The sequence below is a fragment of the Mauremys reevesii genome, linkage group 3, assembly GCF_016161935.1.
Source record: "Mauremys reevesii isolate NIE-2019 linkage group 3, ASM1616193v1, whole genome shotgun sequence".
In the NCBI taxonomy this organism is placed as follows: domain Eukaryota; kingdom Metazoa; phylum Chordata; order Testudines; family Geoemydidae; genus Mauremys; species Mauremys reevesii.
In genome coordinates, this window is record NC_052625.1 from 207,769,610 (window position 1) to 207,791,088 (window position 21,479).

Genomic DNA, 21,479 nt, shown 5'->3' on the forward strand with positions numbered 1-21,479 from the left:
CCCCTCATCGCCCCACGTGCGCCCCCCGCCCCCGGGGACCCTGCGTGCGCCCCTCCCCCACGTGCGCCCCCGCCCCGGGGCCCTGCGTGCGCCCTCCCCACGTGCGCCCCGCCCCGGGGACCCGGCGTGCGCCCTCCCCACGTGCGCCCCCGCCCCGGCGACCCTGCGTGCGCCCCTCCCCACGTGCGCCCCTGCCCCGGGGACCCTGCGTGCGCCCTCCCCACGTGCGCCCCCGCCCCGGGGACCCGGCGTGCGCCCTCCCCACGTGCGCCCCTGCCCCGGCGACCCCGCGTGCGCCCCTCCCCCACGTGCGCCCCCCAGGGACCCTGTGTGCGCCCCTCCCCACGTGCGCCCCCGCCCCGGGGACCCTGTGTGCGCCCCTCCCCACGTGCGCCCCGCCCCGGGGACCCTGCGTGCGCTCCTCCCCACGTGCACCCCGCCCCCGGGGACCCCGCGTGCGCCTCCCCACGTGCGCCCCCAGGGACCCTGTGTGCGCCCCTCATCGCCCCACGTGCGCCCCCGCCCCTGAGGACCCTGCGTGCGCCCTCCCACGTGCGCCCCTGCCCCGGGGGACCCTGCGTGCGCCCCTCCCACATGCACCCCTGCCCCGGGGACCCGCGTGTGCCCCTCCCCACGTGCGCCCCAGAGGACCCTGTGTGCGCCCCTCATCGCCCCACGTGCGCCCCCCGCCCCCGAGGACCCTGCGTGCGCCCCTCCCCCACGTGCGCCCCCCGCCCCCGGGGACCCTGCGTGCGCCCCTCCCCCACGTGCGCCCCCCGCCCCCGGGGACCCCGCGTGCGCCCCTCCCCACGTGCGCCCCCTGCCCCTGGGGACCCTGCGCGCCCCTCCCCACGTGCCCCCGCCCCTGGGGACCGCGCGCGCCCTCCCACGTGCGCCCCGCCCCGGGGACCCTGCGTGCGCCTCCCCACGTGCGCCCCGGGGACCCTGTGTGCGCCTCCCCACGTGCGCCCCGGGACCCTGTGTGCGCCTCCCCACGTGCGCCCCGCCCCGGGGACCCTGTGTGTGCCCCTCCCCCACGTGCCCCGCCCCAGGGACCCTGTGTGTGCCCCTCCCCACGTGCACCCCTCCTGCCCCCGGGGACCCTGTGTGTGCCCCTCCCCCACGTGCACCCCTCCTGCCCCCGGGGACCCTGTGTGTGCCCCTCCCCCACGTGCACCCTCCAGGGACCACGTGTGTGACCCCTCAGGCCATGTGCATCCCCTGCCCCCTTGAGTGTCCCCTCTCCCCCCATGTGTCTCCCTGGGGGCCCTTGTATGCCCCTTCCCACTGTGTGTATCACCCGCCCCCTTGGGGACTGTATGTGTGCCCCCTCCCCTCACATGCACATGGCTAAATAAATTATAAATTTTGTAAAAAAACTATTTTTTTAAATCAATATGCTGCTTAACATTGGACTCACCGCCATGGTATTTGAAATTAATATTGAAAAATCATGTCCTGGAGTTTACATGGGTCAGACCATTTTCCATTATGAATACATTTTCACCGACTTTAGTGCAGATTAACAAGGGGGAACGGGAAAGTAGGTCCACATATCACAATTAAAGTTATGGCCTGAAGATTAAATAATGTTATTTTCTTTCTCTTTTATCTTATTTTACAGAGTGGAAGGAATGCCCAATTGCACCAGAGATTATCTGATCCAGACCTTGGATTTGAAGGGTGCATATGGTGCTACAATTTTTGTGATTGGCTTACTGCTTATGCTTGCTTGGCTTTGCATTCTTTGGATAGCAGAAAGATTGTGCTGTGTTCATTATATTTTAGGAAGCAAAATAAATACCGGAGCTCAAGCAAAGATAAAATATGTTAGTGTAAGTATTTAGAATAATACATCTGGAAGCATCAGACATTATTCCTATGAAATAATGGCCATGGCTTCAGTATTAAGGATCCTAGTAATTCAGGGGAAATGGAAAAATCAATCCTGAAGGGTGAAAATATAGTTTTTGGCTTTTATATTTTGTTGAATATTTGAGGAAATGTAGGGGTATGTGGATATACATATGGGAGTACCTCTAGGATGGAGGTATGGTTCAAAGAGGATAATACATTTGACTACTCATAAGAACATAAGAACATAAGAAAGGCCGTACCGGGTCAGACCAAAGGTCCATCTAGCCCAGTATCTGTCTACCGACAGTGGCCAATGCCAGGTGCCCGAGTGAACTGATCAAGTGATCTCTCTCCTGCCATCCATCTCCATCCTCTGTATGGACTTAGCCACCATGAATTTATCCAGTCCCTTTAAACATTGTTATAGTCCTAGCCTTCACAACCTCCTCAGGTAAGGAGTTTCCACAAGTTGACTGGAAGAAGAACTTCCTTTTATTTGTTTTAAACCTGCTGCCTATTAATTTCATTAGTTCTTGTATTATGGGAATAAGTAAATAACTTTTCCTTATCCACTTTCTCAACATCACTCATGATTTTATATACCTCTATCATGTCCCCTTAGTCTCCTCTTTTCCAAACTGAAGAGTCCTAGCCTCTTTCTAGAATATCTTTTTGAGGTGAGGAGACCACATCTGTACACAGTGTGGGCGTACCATGGATTTATATAAGGGCAATAATATATTCTCAGTCTTATTCTCTATCCTTTTTAATTATTCCTAACATCCTGTTTGCTTTTTTGACCGCCTCTGCATGGACATCTTCAGAGAACTATGATAACTCCAAGATCTTTTCCTGACTCGTTGTAGCTAAATTAGCCCCCATCATGTTGTATGTATAGTTTATTTTTTCCAATGTGCATTACTTTACATTTATCCACATTAAATTTCATTTGCCATTTGCCCAATCACTTAGTTTTGTGAGATCTTTTGAAGTTCTTCACAATCTGCTTTGGTCTTAACTATCTTGAGTAGTTTAGTGTCATCTGCAAACTTTGCCACCTCACTGTTTACCCCTTTCTCCAGATCATTTATGAATAAATTGAATAGGATTGGTCCTAGGACTGACCCTTGGGGAACACCACTAGTTACCCCTCTCCATTCTGAGAATTTACCATTAATTCCTACCCTTACTCAAGGGACAGGATGGGAAAAACAGGACCAAACAAAACCAAATGTAAATAGAAATCTTTTGAGATAAAATTTGAGATATGATGGGAAGACGGCAAAAATGTGACATAGGAATATCTAAAACCAAAAAATTTGGAAGAGCAATGGAGATACTTGTATATACTAAGGGTGGGGGAGAGAACTAATGTTTAGATTTAGTTATGATGAGAACAATCTGAATATGAGTACTCTGAACGGTACCTTTTGGAGTTTGGGATTTGATGTAATCACCTTAGATGTAATTCAAGAACAAGAATTGGCTAATATTGATGTGGGATGGAATGAGTCAATTGCTCTCAAAATATGGGAATATAGTAAAATAGTGGATTCTTCTATAATGATAAGATTGAGTTGCTTTAGGAAAATTAAACGGGGAGTAGATTTTCAGGGATATGGTCTGTTGTTTATGTTTATCAATCAAATGCCAGAAAAGAAGATTGAACCAAGAATAATGGCAGATGAACACCCATATAGAAAGAGAGAAGTAATTAAAGCCCCAACCATTGTGGACCAATCAGTCTGGTTGGAAGGAATGCAAATAAACATAAGTACACAATATTCAGAGTGCACACCATATGCCTTACCTCTACTACAAGCATGGCAACAATGGGGAGATGGGACGATATGAAATAAAACAGGTAAAGGGGAATATTTTGTAGGTGGCATTAGTGCTGTAGCAGGATTTTTAAACTCATTTGATATTGAGACGTTACATGGGGCTATGTCAGCCTTGGGTAAGATTTTGGGGCTAGACGGATACATATATAACAAAATGTTGGTGCATTCTCCCACCAAGGAATAAGAAGTGTGGAGCTCCAGTTGACACAGGGCCAAGCCTTAAAAATGTCTCTAAATGTGAATTTATTTGGTGGGTCCAAAATTAACAATAAAACTATACTAGCAATATGATATGTACAGATGCAAACTTATGGGCTACAATACAGAGAAAGTACGGTCAATGTGTTCAGTAAGGGGCAATGGCCTTTTGAATGGCTGTGGCCCCAAACTCCCCACTGTAGCTCAGCCCTGGCTCCCCACTGGCACAGCTGGTCTGTGCTGACCCAGCTGCTCGTTCTGGTCTGCTCCAGCTGCAGCCCCCTAGCTGTGTCTCAGCACTGCTGCTCAAGCTCCAGCCCACATCCACTTTCTGGGCTGCTTCTCTGGCCCGTGTGTTTTTTACTCCTGCTTCTGTGCCTCTCACTCAGCTTCAGGTGCTGCTCAAGTTTTCCAGATTTCTACTGCATTAATAGCCCATAATTGCTTAAAACGTAACCTAAAAGTAGTCCCATCTATTTCTTGAAACAAAGGGGTTTTTTTATTCACACATTCATTTATACATCAAATAACAAATGAAAGCTTTCATTACATACCTACTACAGATTTGATTTTTTTAAAAATGTACAAGTCCCAGCAGGAGTTTGTCCACATTAGCAACAAATCTATGAGACAAAGAAATTCAAAATTAAACCCACAATACTGGTACTCGTATTCTGATTCAAGGTTGGCAGGGGTTTCAAACTTAAAACAGCAAATATCAGTGTCAAAAAAAGACCCAAAGTAGTCCAAAATGTGTGTAGTGTAAAAACAACAAGAACATTATTATATTATTTATTTCTATTTGCATTCAATGACAGTAGTGAATGTTCATATTTTGTGTTGAATTAATTTGTTACTGTTAGTCTCTAAAAGGCAACATTTCATCCTTGCTGTCTTCGTCACAAGCAGAATGCTTCTGCTGCTGGTCATACATATCAGTAGTGACCAGTGCAATCATTTCTTTCATTGCTGCAAACTGTTCACAATAGATTTTTGTGTGGCTGCATGTACGTCCCAACATAAAGAATGTTCTCTAAAACTTCCACTTGCATCTTGTTGAGCTGTTTAGTTTTTATCAAGTTCATCCAAATAACATCCAACTGCAGCATTGCTAAAAGGTAGCGACACCTATGAAAAAACAAACAAGCCAGGTTTGCTAAAGTCTTTGTCCTCAGCAGTATCCGTGTGTTCAAGGAATTCATCCCAAAACTGCTAAACTTTGTTGTCCTGAGTATGAGGCCTCTGAACCAGAGTTCTCCACGCTGCTTCAACTCTCCAAGGTCTCCACAAAACAATGGCAAAAATTAAATATCAACCATTCTAGGTCGAGAAGGTCTTAGTACTGCAAACAATTCAATCACCTGGACTTTTAGTGGCAATCTCAGTTTAATCTGTTTCACACACCACCTGGTCTGATCAGCTAGGGGTCCTTGGGAGGCCCTCTCGCCGCTCTCATTTGTTTTTGAGCATACCCCCGTTTTTAAACTCCCCTCCCACGAACAACGAATTTTGCCTGGAGATGATCTGATTATTGTGAGCAAATTGAGTCCTCTCTGTGTCCTCTGATGATGATGCTGTGCCTGCCTCTGCTGTTGTCCTGGGGATTGGTAAGAACTCTCTCTTGCAGACCCTCCCTGTTCTAGCTGCTGGCTTTTCTTTCCCCAACAGACAGACCCAAGTTAACTCCTTGGTCTGCATCTGTAATCTGTTTCTGGTTCTGCAGCTCCTTTGCTGCTAGAAAAAAAACACCTGTGCCTCCCTGGATTCTATCCTGGGCAGCTCACTTGCAGTTGCTCCACTGCTGCAGCCACACCCTTGGAGAACCACCCCTAGTATAAGGTGCACTCATTAGGTTAAGTTAGGTTTAGCATTATACTCTGTAAGTTAGGCTTAGAGAATTGTTGCATTGTGTTTTGTTACTTGCTAATTTGTGTAGTCTTGGTTAAGTTAGATCATAGATAAGATTTTACTGTGTTTTGTATAATTGTGGTTAAGTCTGTCTTTCTACTGCAACCATACCCCCCCCCAGCTTCTCTGTGTCCCTCTGACTCCTTACAGTCTGTCTGTTCTCTGTGTCTCTGTAATTTTAAATCTCCCTCTGCTCCACCACGTGCCCCTCTTCCCCCATCCCAATCTAGCATAAAACCCCATTGGTTACCTTTTTCCTCTCTGATACACCTCACATTCTATATTTACACCACTGTGACACATTTTTACCTAAAATTGTTTGTTATTTAACATATTTTTCCATAACTGTTAGTTGATTATATGCTGCTGTGACACACCTTTATACATAGAAATTGTTAGCTACCTGTTACATTTATAGCTCAGTGTTAATTGTTTACCAACTGTATTGTACCCCACTATTGAAACCCCCTATACTGTTCACCAAAAGAAACCCCTCCCCAATTGTCTACCTTAACAAACCCCATACCCCTCACTATTGAATTTTCCCTGTTTTTGCATTTTCTTAATAAAGTTTATTTTGCACCCCACCCGTGTGGTAATTGCTCCCCAAGATCCCATATACCTGCTGGCAGGGACACTTGTTAGGCCTGAACACAAGTTAACTGGACCATGTCTCCGATGTCCCCATGGGAAAGTTTAAAAGCCACTGAAGGCCTTGCAGTGCACTGACATACTGGGATTTTCAGAAAGCCTTTGACAAGGTCCCTCAGCAAAAGCTCTTAAGCAAAGGAAGCTGTACTGGGATAAGAGGAAGGGTCCTCTCATGGATCAGTAACTGGCTGAACCATAGGAAACAAAGCGCAGGAATACTGCATGCAGATGTGGTCTCCCCATCTCAAAAACGATATCTTGGAATTGGAAAAGGTTCAGAAAAGGGCAACAAAAATGACTAGGGGTGTGGAACAGCTTGCATAGGAGGAGAGATTAATAAGACTGGGACTTTTCATCTTAGAAAAGACAACTACAGGGGATATGATAGAGATCTACAAAATCATGATTTGTGTGGAAAAAGTAAATAAGGAAGTGTTATTTACTCCTTCTCAGAACAGAAGAACTAGGGGTCACCACATGAAATGAATAGGCAGCAGGTCGAAAAGAAACAAAAGGAAGTATTTCTTCACACAATGCACAGTCAACTCCTTGCCAAAGAATGTTGGGAAGGCCAAGACTATAAGACGATTCAAAAAAGAACTAGATAATTTCATGAAAGATAAGTCCATCAATGGCTATTAGCCAAGATGGGCAGGAATGCCCCACCATGCTCTGAGGGTCCCTAGGTTCTGTTTACCAGAAATTGGAAATGGATGACAGGGGATGGATCACTTGATGATTCCCTGTTCTGGTCATTCCCTCTGAAACACCTGGCATTGGCCACTGTCGGAAGACCAGATACTGGGCTAGATGGACCTTTGGTCTGACCCAGTGTGGCCATTCTTATGTTACAGCTGTTCAGCCTCCTTGATACCTGTGATGTCATAATCCTGCTCAGTTCTCCAGTCTTCCATGGAGTCTGGATGGAAAGACAGGGTAGATGTCACCTAGTGAGCTGGGCCTGTGAGAGCAACCGGTGTTGAGGCAGAGCGGGGCTCCTGGGAGAGCAGAGTCAGGGCTCCGTTAAAGAGATGGAGACAAGGGCCTGGCCTGAGTGTAACCCACCAAACGCTGATTCCACCCGCACCCGAAATAATTCCATTGTATTGCAGGGACAGGGAGCAGGTTCAGTCTGTTCTGACAGCGGAACTCCCACCTGTGGAGAACAACACAAACATGCAAATTGGGACAGTTGGGGATGCCAGTAGCCCGAGTTGCTCCGATGTGGAGGAAAGACACCACAGTGTAGTAAAGCTGCTCAGACTAAACAAAAAAAAATCCTTCTGTTACTAAGACGACAATCTGTGAGTTAACTAAGACGCCTCATAAATCGAAACATGCTCTTATCATTACAGCAATACAGCACATACCAGTCAAAGAAAAATAACAGTATCTAACATACAGATTTCTTCAGTACTGAAAGGTACACGGGCCACTAATCCTATGCATTGAAAGCATGCGCTGCTTATTTGGCATTTATGTCCTCACACCCTCCTGAGCTGACCAAGCAGCAAGCACCGTGTTCTTTGAATCGGCTGGGATCCTTCTCCTGGCAGTTATCTGCTTGCTGCAGGTAGCCAAAGCAGGCCTGCGAACATCAGCCCTCGGGGCAGAGATCTTCAGCGCCCTTCCAATATGGCCGTCTCTCTCTGGGGCTGGCTGAACTGGAGGAACAGGTTGGCCCCCTCTTTTTTTAAACTTGGGAGTGGAATTGGCCCTCCACCCTTGGAGCTGCCCTACTGAGCATATGAGACCAAAGCACCCTCTAGTGACACCCTACATGTGATGGTAATAATCTTTGTACAAAATATGCCTTGTGAGGTACCATTTGAAAACTAAAAACTCTCTGGTCAATAAGATCATGATGCAAAATTACAAGTAATGTCGTTCCCCCTGTATGACATTACTTGTGAAAAACCCGACAGCCCCTCCCAGGCAAACGCTGGTAAAGAGGTCTGTCCTAAACAAAGGAATGGGGGTTTAGAGAAGCAGCAAACAGGGTCATTAAGACAGCAGGGGAAGGAGATGGTAGTGAACAGAGCAATTTACATTTCAGCAAATGCAAGTGGGGGAGGGGAAGGGAGAAGAGCAGGAATAATGTTGATAGACCTTGGTTGTTGGCAGGCAGGATCCAACCTGGGACTTCTGGAGCTTAGTACATGAGCCTCTGCTGCATGAACTAAGAGCCAACCAGCTGTTAGCGAGGGCTGTAGAGCAGACTCATTGAACTGTCTCTAAATGGTCTTGGTGCCACTAGATAGGACAGAGCACCACACCCAGGAGGTGTGTGAGTTACAGACTTCCCCTTGCTGAGGAAGCACGTCCCGAGCTCAGACACTTCCCGGTTGAAATCCCAGACGAGCCCCCACTTGTAACATTGACAGACCCCGGCTGGTGGCGAGTGGGATTGAACCTAGGGCCTCTGGAACTTACTGAATGAGTCTCCACCACATGAGCTAAAAGGCTGCAGCACAGATTCATTTTCTCTCTCTCTCATTAAGTGGTCTTGGTGCCACTTGATAGGACAGGACATCACACCCAGGAGGTGTGTGGGTTACACACGGAGCCTTCACCACCAGACTTCAGGTCGCCTTCCTCACAGCTTGGATAAACTTTGCTTTGAGGGGATCCTTTAGAACAGTGGCTCTCGACCCTTTTCAGTCTACTGTGCCCCTTTCAGGAGTCTGATTTGTCTTGTGTACCCCCAAGTTTCACCTCACTTAGAAACGACTTGTTTACAAAATCAGATTTAAAATAGAGATGTGTCACAGCACACTCTTACTGACAAATTGACGACTTTCTCCTTTTGTCTGTATGAAATTTTAACCTGTACTTATTTCATTAGTGCTTGTTCTGTAGCCTGCTGTAAAACTAGGCAAATATTGACAGGAGTTGATGTGCTCCCTAGAAGATCTCTGTGTACCCCATACCCCTGGTTGACAACCACTGCTTTAGAAGATTCGGCTTCCAAGACTCAATGGACTAGAAAAGAAAGAGGCAGACAACCCCACATTCTTTCACCTAAGAAAACAAAACCACCAGCACCTTTGGGCCCCTGGAAGAGAGCCTGAGCAAGGGGAGAGCCAGTCACCATTTTGCTGGGAGACTGTGGCTGAGAGAAACCATCTTGAACAGAGCCTGTGTGAAATAAAGTATACATTGATATTGGTGAGAGTAATTAATCACTGGAGCAATTTACCAAAGGTTGTAGTGGATTCTCCATCACTGACAACTTTTAAATCAAGACGGGATGGTTTTCTAGAAGATCTGCTGTAGGAATGATCCTGGGGAAGTTTTCTGGCCTGTGTGATACAGCATTCCGGCCTTGGAATCTGTGAAAGCACCTTTCAAAGGGCAGTATGGGTTAGTAGACTGTTAAACACATGAGGAAACTGAGGTACAGAGAGGCGACTTGTCATAAACAGCTAGTTAAGGGTTAAGGTCTCTTTTACCTGTAAAGGATTAACAAGCAGTAACCTGACGAACACCTGACCAGAGGACCAATCAAGGGACAAGATAATTTCAAATCTCTGTGGAGGGAAGTCTTTGTCTGTGTTCTTTGTTGGGGTCTATGTTCTCTCTTTGGATCTGAGAGGGGCCAGACCTATTTCCAAGCTGTCCATGGGTCCAGATGATGAAGATGTCATCAATGTAGCATAGGTAGAGAAGGGGCGTGAGTGGACGGGAGCTGAGGAAGCGTTGTTCCAGGTCAGCCATAAAAAAATATTGGCATATTGTGGGGCCATGCGGGTGCCCATAGCAGTGCCACTGATCTGGAGATATTTATTGTCATCAAGTCAAGGCAGAATGTGAGAGCAGAATCTGGCCTATGTGCAGCCCATTGTTGAAGTGAACACTCTGGTAACACAGATCCTTACTGAGAGGTCTTGGCTGCACTTCCTAACAAGGCAGTGAAGTTACTGAATTGGAAAACTTGAGTGAAGATCCTGAGACAGATAGAAGAACAAAGTCTAAACAATTTCCAATACATTGGCAGTTCCAATTTTACTTGGTAAATCACTTCGTTTTCTGACAGTACTATACAGCCCAAGTTTACATATTCTGAATTCTTGTGCAGATGGTCCTTGAATTGGACCCTTGAATCCTTCCTGAGCCGTTAGCACTAACTTTAATGCAGAAACAGGCAACTCACTGAAATCTCGCTCAGCAGAGAAAGGAAATCTCCTTACAGCGACAGGAAGGCAGAGCCCTCCGAATCAGTGTATGCATTTCTCATGTCTGATGCTCACCGTGCTGGACAGTAAGGTTTATAATTCCCTTTTACATTGCCTGCAGACTCTCAGGTTAACTTGGACTCCCAGACAGTTATCTCGGCTCCCTGGTCGTGAACTGTCAACCTCCATCCCAAATCCCACTTCGCCTCTGGCATTTACCATGGTGTTAAATATATAAAAAATGGTGTTAATGTATAAGGGGGGGGGTCACATTCAGAGGTTTGCTGTGTGAAAGGGGCCACCAGGACCAAAGTTTGAGAGCCACTTGGTTAGACAGGGCTCAGGGCACTCACCTGGGATGGAAACCCAGGGTCAGGCTGCTGCTCAGACTCAGTAGAGCACGTGAATGTGGGTCCCCCACATCCGAGGGGAGTGGTTGCACCACTGGCTCCAGTCTGTCTCCGTCTTTCTCAATCTCCCAGTGGAAACACTTCCACTCTGTGTAACTAATTAATTGTTCCCTGGGACAAAGAGCAAAGTGCCCTCGAGCCCAGTGACTGGGGCACTCCCCGGGGAGACCCGGGGCCGCGTCTCTGCTCCAGCGACCACACAACGTGGACCAGCTCCAAGGGAAGGGACAGCAAGAGGCCTGTCACTGGGTGAGTGCCCCCCGTGGGAGGGCGCGGGGGCCGGTGTGCCTGTGACTCAGCAGCTGCCATTTGTCTGGGGTTAAGTGAGGGCACCTGGGCTGGAGGAGGGGGCAGGTGAGGGCTGGGGAGACCGAAGGAGCAGCAGAGGCCTGCCTGAGGGAAAGCTGCCGGTGGAGAGTTTGGAGGACAGCTGTTGGCGGGAGCTGGCTGGAGCCAGGGAGCCCTGCTGAGTTGCAGGAGGCCCATAGGAATGAGGGGAAGAGCCAGCGCGGTCCGCGTAAGCCAGGCCCAGAGGCAGGGCTCACAGCCAGGAGGCCTGAGGAGTGCGCCAAGGCAGGGATCCCTACAGCAGAAGATCTGGGGGCTGGGGGAGGAATCAAGGAACAAGAGGGGGGGGGGCTGGCAGGAGGTTGCCCTGAACAGGGGTAGGATTCCTGGGAGGCCGGGCCGAGTGGAATCCTGCTGGGGGCCCTCTCACAGGAGACCTGAGTGGGGGCTATGGGAGAAGAGTGGTGGAGGGAAGCAGGTCTGGGAGGTCTCGGGGAGAGGTCTGGAGAGTGGAGGCCTGGAGAGGGGCTGATGAACAGGACAGAGAGGTGAGTCAATACTCTTTTGCATGAGGAACTACAGGGAAAACTGAGGCAGGTGCACTTGTCATGTTGCCATTTGCCATTGGAGGTAGCTCCAGGCAGGGCTGCCTTGTCACAAGCCCCACCCTAGAATAGCCAATAGCCTGGTGTTAGGGGACACCCTGGGATGCGGGAGACCCAGATGAAGGCCATGCTCTGAGTCAGACAGATTAATCATGTGATGGGTTGGGTCACAATGATGCCCTTGGGACTGCCACCTGGCAAGTTTATACAGGGTAAACTCATAAATTGTCCATCCTCTATGACACTGATAGAAAGAGATGCACAGCTGTTTGCTCCCCCCACAGGTATTAATACTTACTCTGCTTTAATTAATAAGCAAAAAGTAATTTTTTTTAAGTATAAAAAGTAGGATTTAAGTGGTTCCAAGTAATAACAGAACAAAGTAAATTACCAACCAAAATAAAACAAAAACACGTAAATCTAAGCCAAAAACAGTAAGAAACTGATTACGGATGAAACCTCACCCTCAGATATGTTCCAATCAGCTTCTTTCACAGACTAAACTCCTTTCTAGTCTGGGCACAATTCTTTCCCCTGCTACAGTTCTTGTTCCAGCTCATATGGTAGCTAGGGGATTTCTCATGACTGCTGCCTGCTTTGTTCTTTTCAACTCCCTTATATAGCTTTGGCACAATGCAGGAATCTGTCACTCTGGGCCCCACCCCTCATTCTAAATAGAACAGCAGCAGGTTAAAGATGGATTCCAGTACCAGGTGATATGGTCACATGTCCTGTGAGACCCCAAGCCTACATTTTTCCCAGCCTGAATCACAGGAAGGCTTGCAAGTAAACAGAGCCATCTACAGTCAATTGTCCGAGTTCATGGGAGCCACCAGATTTCCAGACCTCCATTAATGGCCCACACTTTGCATAATTACAATAGGCCCTCAGAGTTATATTTCATATTTCTAGTTTCAGATACAAGAGTGATACATTTATACAAATAGGATGATCACACTCAGTAGATTATAAGCTTTGTAATGATACCTTACAAGAGACCTTTTGCATGAAGCATATTCCAGTTACATTATATTCACACTCATTAGCATATTTTCATAGAATCAGATGGAGTACAACATCACAAATCAGTTAAAGACAGTGTAAAAACATATCCACGAAGGGGGCGGGGGGCTGTACTCAGACTGCCGAGGCCTTCTGGCATGTCCCAACGTGTGAATGTTTGACTTTGCAACCATAATAATGTTCTTTTTAACACTGTGTTTTGCACATTCTCTAGATCTATTTGATCCCTTTATAATAATTTCTAAGAAGTTCGTCATCTGAGCTCCTGCAGTTGGAGAAGCGCAGAGGAACAGCTTTTTCAATTTGTAAAGGACTTTGATAGACTAGTAGGAAATACACTCAGACTGCGGTGGGATTAGAGCAGTATGGGGAAGGCTCAAATGAAACAACGTGTCTCAGGAATTGTCGCCTGCCAGATTCAGCTTCATTGTGTTGTCTGCCTGCCTCGTCCCACTTCATTTCTCTACCCAACATCATTTCAACCCAATTTCATTTCTAAACGGACTTGTTGGCGAGTTTCATGGCTCAGTCCAACTGCCACACTCAATGCGAGAACACACGGATCGCTCCTTGCCAGACCTGTTTACTCCTCATCCCATAAACGATGGGGTTCAGCATGGGGGGGGATGATGATGTAGAGATTGGCCAGTAGGATGAGGGTGTGGCGGGGGATGCGGCGGCCAAACCGATGGGTGCCCCAGGAGAAAAACGCTGGTGTGTAAAACATCAATATGACAATGCAACAACAACATTTTAAACATTTAAGTACGTTATTACTAATTAGGTAATTTCCAAATGGCTTCTTGATCTTCTCCATAATCTTTGGTGTTGGATACACAAACTCTGGTATCTAATGCGGATCAATGACTTATCCATGATTTAACATATGGTATTGGGTTCCAGGAACTTAGTGGTTTTCCCAACAAATTGATGGTCATAAAGCTTGAGATGTTTAATTGTTAAATTCGCCCTTTTATCACTTCAAATAATATCAACGAAAAAGCTCTTTCTGCTTCTGGAGAACTAATTGCAATTGTGTTCATAATTTGCTTTGCTTTCCTTATTGTTTCCAGATCAGGAAGATTTTTTGATTGAATGTTATTCTCTACATAGTCATTAAAGTCATTTAAATAGACTAAAAATTTTATGAATTTATTTAATTCATCCACTTTTTCTTCTGATATCCAAGGTAACCTGACTCCTTCAATATTCCATGAAGTGGGATCCATAACATCAAATTCAACTATTTTAAGTATATTACGAGAATGATCTAAATTATCTTTATATTTAATGTGATTTTCGTTTACTAATCTTGCCTTCGTTTTTTCAATAATGCACTCTTTCTCGTGGCAGTGATTTAAACCTTACATTACCTTCAAACTCTATGCATTTAAAAGCATTTTCTATCATTTCATTAATTTTAGTTTCATGTATACCAAAACTATCTTAATTGTATGAAAAAAAACCAATTGTTCATTTGATTAGCTTATCTGCCTTTGTTAAACTCAATTGTCTCACTTGCAGTGCATTTGATAAATAATGCAAGTTCATCCAAAATTTCAATCATTAATGCCAAGTCTTCTAAAAATTCTTTGTTTTTCAATCTTTTTGCCATGCCAGAAAATTTCTCATTCTTTGGAAAGTAACTATAAAGAGCTGGATAAGTTCGCCAGACCGCTTTGACAACTCTAAGGCTGCAAGAAGCCCATCATGGACCAAAACCATGGCCAATTTTGATGATTTCAATGTACATTTCTTCAGAAACTTGTTTAAGTTCAAAATGACTTATTTGACTGATGAAAAATTGCATAAATCTTGAACAAAAAAAATCTTGAAATGGCTTATTTAATTGATATGATTTATAGCATAATCTAAAGCCAGTTGTAGCCGATGATTCAAACAATGCCAAATTATAATGTTTGGAAAATCTTGAATCAGTTTTGTAGCAACCCAGATTTATGTCCAAGCATGGTGCTCACGCCATCAGAACAAAATCTGGTTAATTTTTTCTTTAAATATTCTGTATTTAAAGAAATCCTGTATCAGTTAACGTATGTCTCAAAGCGTTACAAATATCTTCTGCTTTTGTTGATTCTAAGTCCACTATATTGAGAGAAATTGTTGAAGAATCTTGTAATTCACACGTTAGAAGAATTACAAGCAGTTTTACTTGAAATTGTAGAAGCTTCATCAATAATAATACAAATCTTTGAATTGTTTTTGGTGATTTTACTAAATTTGTTTTCTTATTAATTCAGCAATTTTTTCTACGATTCTGATAGCTGAAAATCGAGAATGTAGGCAGTTCCCTAAATCAATTTCATTCTTAATTTGTAACTCTACTTCATCCTCCATATCTGACATTGATCGGTTTCTTTTTACTAAGCTGTTGAAAATGTTGCTAGTTATTGCAATATTTTTTTCAGTAAGTTTATCACTATACTGAAAGGCTCTTTAGATTCATTTAAATATTTATAACTCTCAAATGAGAGCTTGATTCAAAATGTTCCTTCATTTTTTTTTCTTAAGGAAGCCTGCTGAACTTTCAGTTCCAGATGCTTTAATAGTTCACTTTTGTCATTCCAAATAAATATGTAAAGATTTTCCTCCAAGGACCCCCAAATATGACATCTTTGCATAGTGGGAACAGCCAAGGTTTTTGCCTTCAATTATCAAGCCATTATATGTCTCTAAAAAATATTGTGCCTGCTCGGAAGTTCAACAATCGGCTACTACCTTTTCCACAATCATGTAAATCCTCTTCCGTTGCAGACACATTTTCAGATGATTCAACATTTAAGATATCTTCATAACCAAAATTGTCATCAGTGTTTTCAGTATATAAATCATTATTTTCATTACTAGAACTACTGACTAATTATTGTCATTTTACTGGAAAACCAATCAGTAATGCTTTTCTGCTGTTTCATTAGGAAGGGTAAATAATATTGAATAGGAAACTTTAATCTTCAAACAACAGTCCAGTTAGTATTACACATCGAAATATCATATGCAATTTACTAGAAACAAACAGACCGACTATGACTGGTCGTGTTGAATTGTATAGAAAACAGTTGCACAAGTGCACGAACGAGGCAAGTGTGACGTCAATTCATTAACACAAGATATGCCTATCAGCATGATGAAAATGTTTGTTGATGTGGAATTTTTACAAGAAGTCTGATCCTTAGGCAGCTCATGGCGTGTGTTTCTGATACAATTCTGTTTTACCATCATGCAATCCTCCCTTTCCTTTTCACAATTGACAAGGTTGCAGTATATGCAGTAGTCCTCCACGCTTTCTGAAAAAAATCAACATAGTGCAATGAAGTGCTGATTACTTTACAACCGACACTCTAAATGCAAATCTTGATTTATTAATTACTGTCAATATTTTAATCCAGTCACTGGTTTGCACATCTTTTTTTTTCTTTTTTTCCCCAATTTTACTTTACTGCAGCTGGATCATTTAACTGGTCTATCAATGGCAACTATTCACGTGATTCAGATTTTGTTGGTACTTAAAGATATTATTCATGCAGAAGCAACAAAGAATCCTGTGGCACCTTATAAACTAACAGACGTTTTAGAGCATGAGCTTTCGTGGGTGAATACCCATTTCATCGGATGTAAGTAGTGGAAATTTTCAGGGGCAGGTGTATATATATGCAAGCAAGAAGCAAGCTAGAGATAACGAGGTTAGATCAATCAGGGAGGATGAGGCCCTGTTCTAGCAGCTGAGGTGTGAAAACCAAGGGAGGAGAAACTGGTTTTGTAGTTGGCAAGCCATTCAGTCTTTGTTTAATCCTGAGCTGATGGTGTCAAACTTGCAGATGAACTGGAGCTAAGCAGTTTCTCTTTGAAGTCTGGTCCTGAAGTTTTTTTGCTGCAGGATGGCCACCTTAAGATCTGCTATTGTGTGGCCAGGGAGGTTGAAGTGTTCTCCTACAGGTTTTTGTATATTGCCATTCCTAATATCTGATTTGTGTCCATTTATCCTTTTCCGTAGAGACTGTCCAGTTTGGCCGATGTACATAGCAGACGGACATTGCTGGCATATGATGGCGTATATTACATTGGTGGACGTGCAGGTGAATGAACCGGTGATGGAGTGGCTGATCTGGTTAGGTCCTGTGATGGTGTCGGTGGTCTAGATATGTGGGCAGAGTTGGCATCGAGGTTTGTTGCATGGATTGGTTCCTGAGCTAGAGTTACTATGGTGCGGTGTGCAGTTACTGGTGAGAATATGCTTCAGGTTGTCTGTGGGCAAGGACTGGCCTGCCACCCCAGGCCTGTGAAAGTGTGGGATCATTGTCCAGGATGGGTTGTAGATCCCTGATAATGCGTTGGAGGGGTTTTAGCTGGGGACTGTATGTGATGGCCAGTGGAGTCCTGTTGGTTTTTCTTGGGTTTGTCTTGCAGTAGGAGGCTTCTGGGTACACGTCTGGCTCTGTTGATCTGTTTCCTTATTTCTTCGTGCGAGTACTGTAGTTTTGAGAATGCTTGGTGGAGATTTTGTAGGTGTTGGTCTCTGTCTGAGGGGTTAGAGCAGATGCTTTTGTACCTCAGTGCTTGGCTGTAGACAATGGATCGTGTCGTGTGCCCGGGACGGAAGCTGGAGCATGAAGGTAGGCATAGCGGTCGGTAGGTTTTCGGTATAGGGTGGTGGTAATGTGACCATCACTTATTTGCACCATGGTGTCTAGGAAGTGGACCTCCCCGTGTAGACTGGTCCAGGCTGAGGTTGATGGTGGGGTGGAAGCTGTTGAAATTGTGGTGGAATTCTTCCAGAGTCTCCTGGACCCATGGAAAGATGATGAAGATGTCATCAATGTAGTGTAGGTAGAGAAGGGGCGTGAGTGGATGGGAGCTGAGGAAGTGTTGTTCCAGGTTGGCCATAAAAATATTGACACATTGTGGGGCCATGTGGGTGCCCATAGCGGTGCCACTGATCTGGAGATACATATTGTCATTAAATTTGAAATAGTTGTGTGTGAGGATAAAGGCACAGAGCTCAGCAACCAGTTGTGCTTGGCATTATCAGGGATACTGTTCCTGACAGCTTGTACTCCAACTGTGTGTGGGATGTTTGTGGAGAGAGCCTCTACATCCATGGTGGCTAGGATGGTGTTTTCTGGAAGGTCACCAATGCATTGTAGTTTCCTCAGGAAATCAGTGGTGTCACGGAAATAGCTGGGAGTGCTGGTAACATAGGGTCTGAGTAGGGAGTCCACATATCCAGACAGTCCTTCAGTGAGAGTGCCAGTGCCCAAGATGATGGGGCGTCCAGGATTTCCAGGTTTGTGGATTTTGGGCAGTAGATAGAATAGCCCTGGTCGGGGCTCTAAGGGTATGTTGATTTGTTCCGGTGTTAGTGTAGGGAGTGTCCTGAGTAGATGGTGCAGTTTCTTAGTGTATTCCTCAGTGGGATCTGAGGGCAGTGGCCTGTAGAATTTGGTATTGGAGAGTTGTCTGACGGCCTCCTTTTGGTAGTCAGACCTGTTCATGATGACAACAGCACCTCCTTTATCAGCCTCTTTGATTATAATGTCAGGCTGGTTTCTGAGGCTGTGGATGGCATTGCGTTCTGCACAACTTACATTATGAGGCAAGCAATGTTGTTTTTCCACAATCTCTGCCTGTGCACGTCGGCGGAAGCATTCAATGTATAGGTCCAGACTGTCATTTCGACCCTCAGGAGGAGTCCATGTGGAGTTGTTCTTCTTGTGCTGTTGGTGGGAGGGTAATTGTGTATCAGTGCGCTATTCAGTGTTATCCTGAAAGTATTCTTTGAGTCGGAGACGGCGAAAGTAGGCTTCCAGATCGCCGCAGAACTGTATCATGTTAGTGGGGGTGGCAGGGCAGAAAGAGAATCCCCGAGATAGGACAGACTTTTTTCTTCTGGGCTGAGTGTGTGGTTGGATAGATTGACGATATTGCTGGGTGGGTTAGGGGTATCACGGTTGTGGCCCCATGTGGCAGGTAGGAGTTTAGACAGCTTACAGTTATTTTTCCTTTGTAGAGAGGTGAAGTGAGTAATGTAGATCTCCTGTCTTATTTTAGTGAAGTCCGTTTGTATGGAAGTTTGGTTATTAATGAGAGTCTCCAGGTTGGAGAGCTCTTTTTTGATGTTTTCCTATTTGCTGTATAGGATGCTGATTAGTTGGTTCCTCAGTTTCTTTGATAGAGTATGGCATAGTCTCTCACTGTGGTCTGTGTAGTATGTAGATAGCAGAGGATTTTTTACCTTTAGTCCATTTGGTATGATGTCCATCCGTTTGCATTTGGAAAGGAAGATGATATCTGTCTGTATTTGTGCAAGTTTCTTCATGAGGTTGATGGATTTCCACTCCATACGGCTAAATGCAGTGCCTTGCATGGTGTCAAGTATCACAGGGGTAGCCGTGTTAGTCTGGATCTGTAAAAGCAACAAATAATCCTGTGGCACCTTATAGACTAACAGACGTTTTAGAGCTTGAGCTTTCGTGGGTGAATACCCACTTCGTCGGATGCATGTAGTGGAAATTTCCAGGGGCAGGTATATATAAGCAAGCAAGAAGCAAGCTAGAGATAACGAGGTTAGTTCAATCAGGGAGGATGAGGCCCTCTTCTAGCAGTTGAGGTGTGAAAACCAAGGGTGGAGAAACTGGTTCTGTAGTTGGCAAGCCATTCACAGTCTTTGTTTAATCCTGAGCTGATGGTGTCAAATTTGCAGATGAACTGAAGTTCAGCAGTTGCAGAGTCACCATCACAGAACCAGACCTGTGAGAGACCCCACTTTAGGGGTATTAAGACAACCGTTATGTGACATTCTACTCTTCCTGTTATCTTCACATGTGCCTAAGGACCCCTGTGACAAAGTTCTGTCCTTGACTCCATGGATCCTGCATTTCATGGTGGACTTTTGCTAGCCTCAGGCTCCCTGTGACCCTCCACGTAGCCCTTCTCTCACTCTCTAGGATTAAGGGTCACAGTTTACTGAGCCATTTTCATCACAAGCCAACCATGGAGGTGAGGAGAAGCAACCCTCCCTCGCACAGTCTCTGTCTCCCAGTCTCAGTGATTAGTCAGGGAAGGGAGTGGGGAGCCTGGGCCCACCCTCTACTCGGGCTCCAGCCCAGGGACCCTAATATTAGCAGCTATGGTAGCTGACTTTTTGGAAATAGAATGTGTACAATTCCCTGGGCCACTTCCCCACAGCAGCCCCCCCTCCCAAATATCTCCTTCACCATTACCTCAGGGCCTCCTTCCTTGTGACTGATATGGATTTGTACTGCTTAGTTCCTCCAACAGCATGGCTTCCTCCTACAGCTCCTGACACGCATGCCTTACCGAGTAACTGGGAGGCTTTTAACTAGTTCCAGACAGCCCTCTTAGGAGGCGGCGCTGTTGAGGGACAGGGACAGCTTCCTCCGCCGGGCCTGCATCCCCTCCCTGCATTCGGTCACTCTCAGGGTCACCCGTTCTTGGTATCCACCATACTCTGCTGAGGGCCCTGTTTCCTCTGGAGAAGGTTCTTCTCCCCTGATCACGCTGTCCCCTCGCCTGGCCTCGGGGGAGGCTGCCCCAGATCCCTGGGGAGCCCCATTCCCTGGCAGCCCCCTGGTCTGAGCGGCTGCGGCTGGCTCCTTTCTCCCAGCACCGTCCATCTTCTCCACGCTGGAACACAGCTGCCATTTCCTGACCTCTGCCCGCACGTGGACGTTGGCATTGAAGGTCACGCTCTTGGGGGATGAGGCGAGTTTCTGAGGGGGTGGCGGGGCTCCATGTGGTGCAACCACCGACCTATCGACCTGTCCTCTCTTCTCCACCGATGCCCTGGAGGTGATGTGTTTGAGGAAGCCCAGCATGATTCCCCTGAAGGTGGAGCCCTTCCCCTTGCAGGGGACAGACGGTGACTCAGCCCCTCTCCCTGGAGGGGCACGAGGCAGCTGTTCGGCCCCAGGCGGTGCCTCAGTCAGCACCAGGGCCTCTGTCTGCCTCACGTTGATTCCAGCCCTGGGGCCCATCCCCTCCGCCGGCATCTCTCTCATGCCGCGTCGCCCCTCCGTTTCCCTCCTCTTCTTCCACCCCAGGCTGCCTTCTCCTTCTGCATCCCAGGCTGCCACGGCCTCGCTGTCCCAGTCCCCGACCATCTCCCACTCGCCCTCGGTGCTGAACTGGGACTGGCCCTCTGCAGACCGCGGGCGCTGCTCTGAGGGGCTGGCTGGCCCCCGCGCCAGGGGTCTCCCAGCCAGAGACATCGGAGCTTCCCCCGCGGCCCTGGGTGCCATGATTTCTCGGTCTCGCTGCCGTTTGGCCTTCTGCCCTGACAGCCTGGTCCCACCTGGGGACTTGGCCAGAAACGGCACCCAATCAGGGTGATGCACCTGCCTCTGGGGAGCGGCCTGGGGGCTCCTTGCTCTGCCTCTGCGCAGGAAACTCCCGACCCAGCCATGTTCCCCTTGGCTTGGAGGGAAGGGCTAATTTCTCAAACAGGGCAGTCAAGCCCTAGGCTGGGGTTTTTCCACCTCTAAGGCA

General features: G+C 46.5%; 1 long non-coding RNA gene across 1 annotated transcript; it reads right to left on the reverse strand.

Annotated features, from left to right (window-relative positions):
- Positions 1-4,375: 4,375 nt before the first annotated feature.
- Positions 4,376-7,211, reverse strand: LOC120400298. Its single transcript, XR_005595695.1, has 2 exons — positions 7,156-7,211; positions 4,376-5,027 (listed from the first exon to the last, which is right to left on the reverse strand). It is a non-coding gene; the product is annotated as an uncharacterized LOC120400298 (long non-coding RNA).
- Between the last annotated feature and the right edge of the window lie 14,268 nt (positions 7,212-21,479).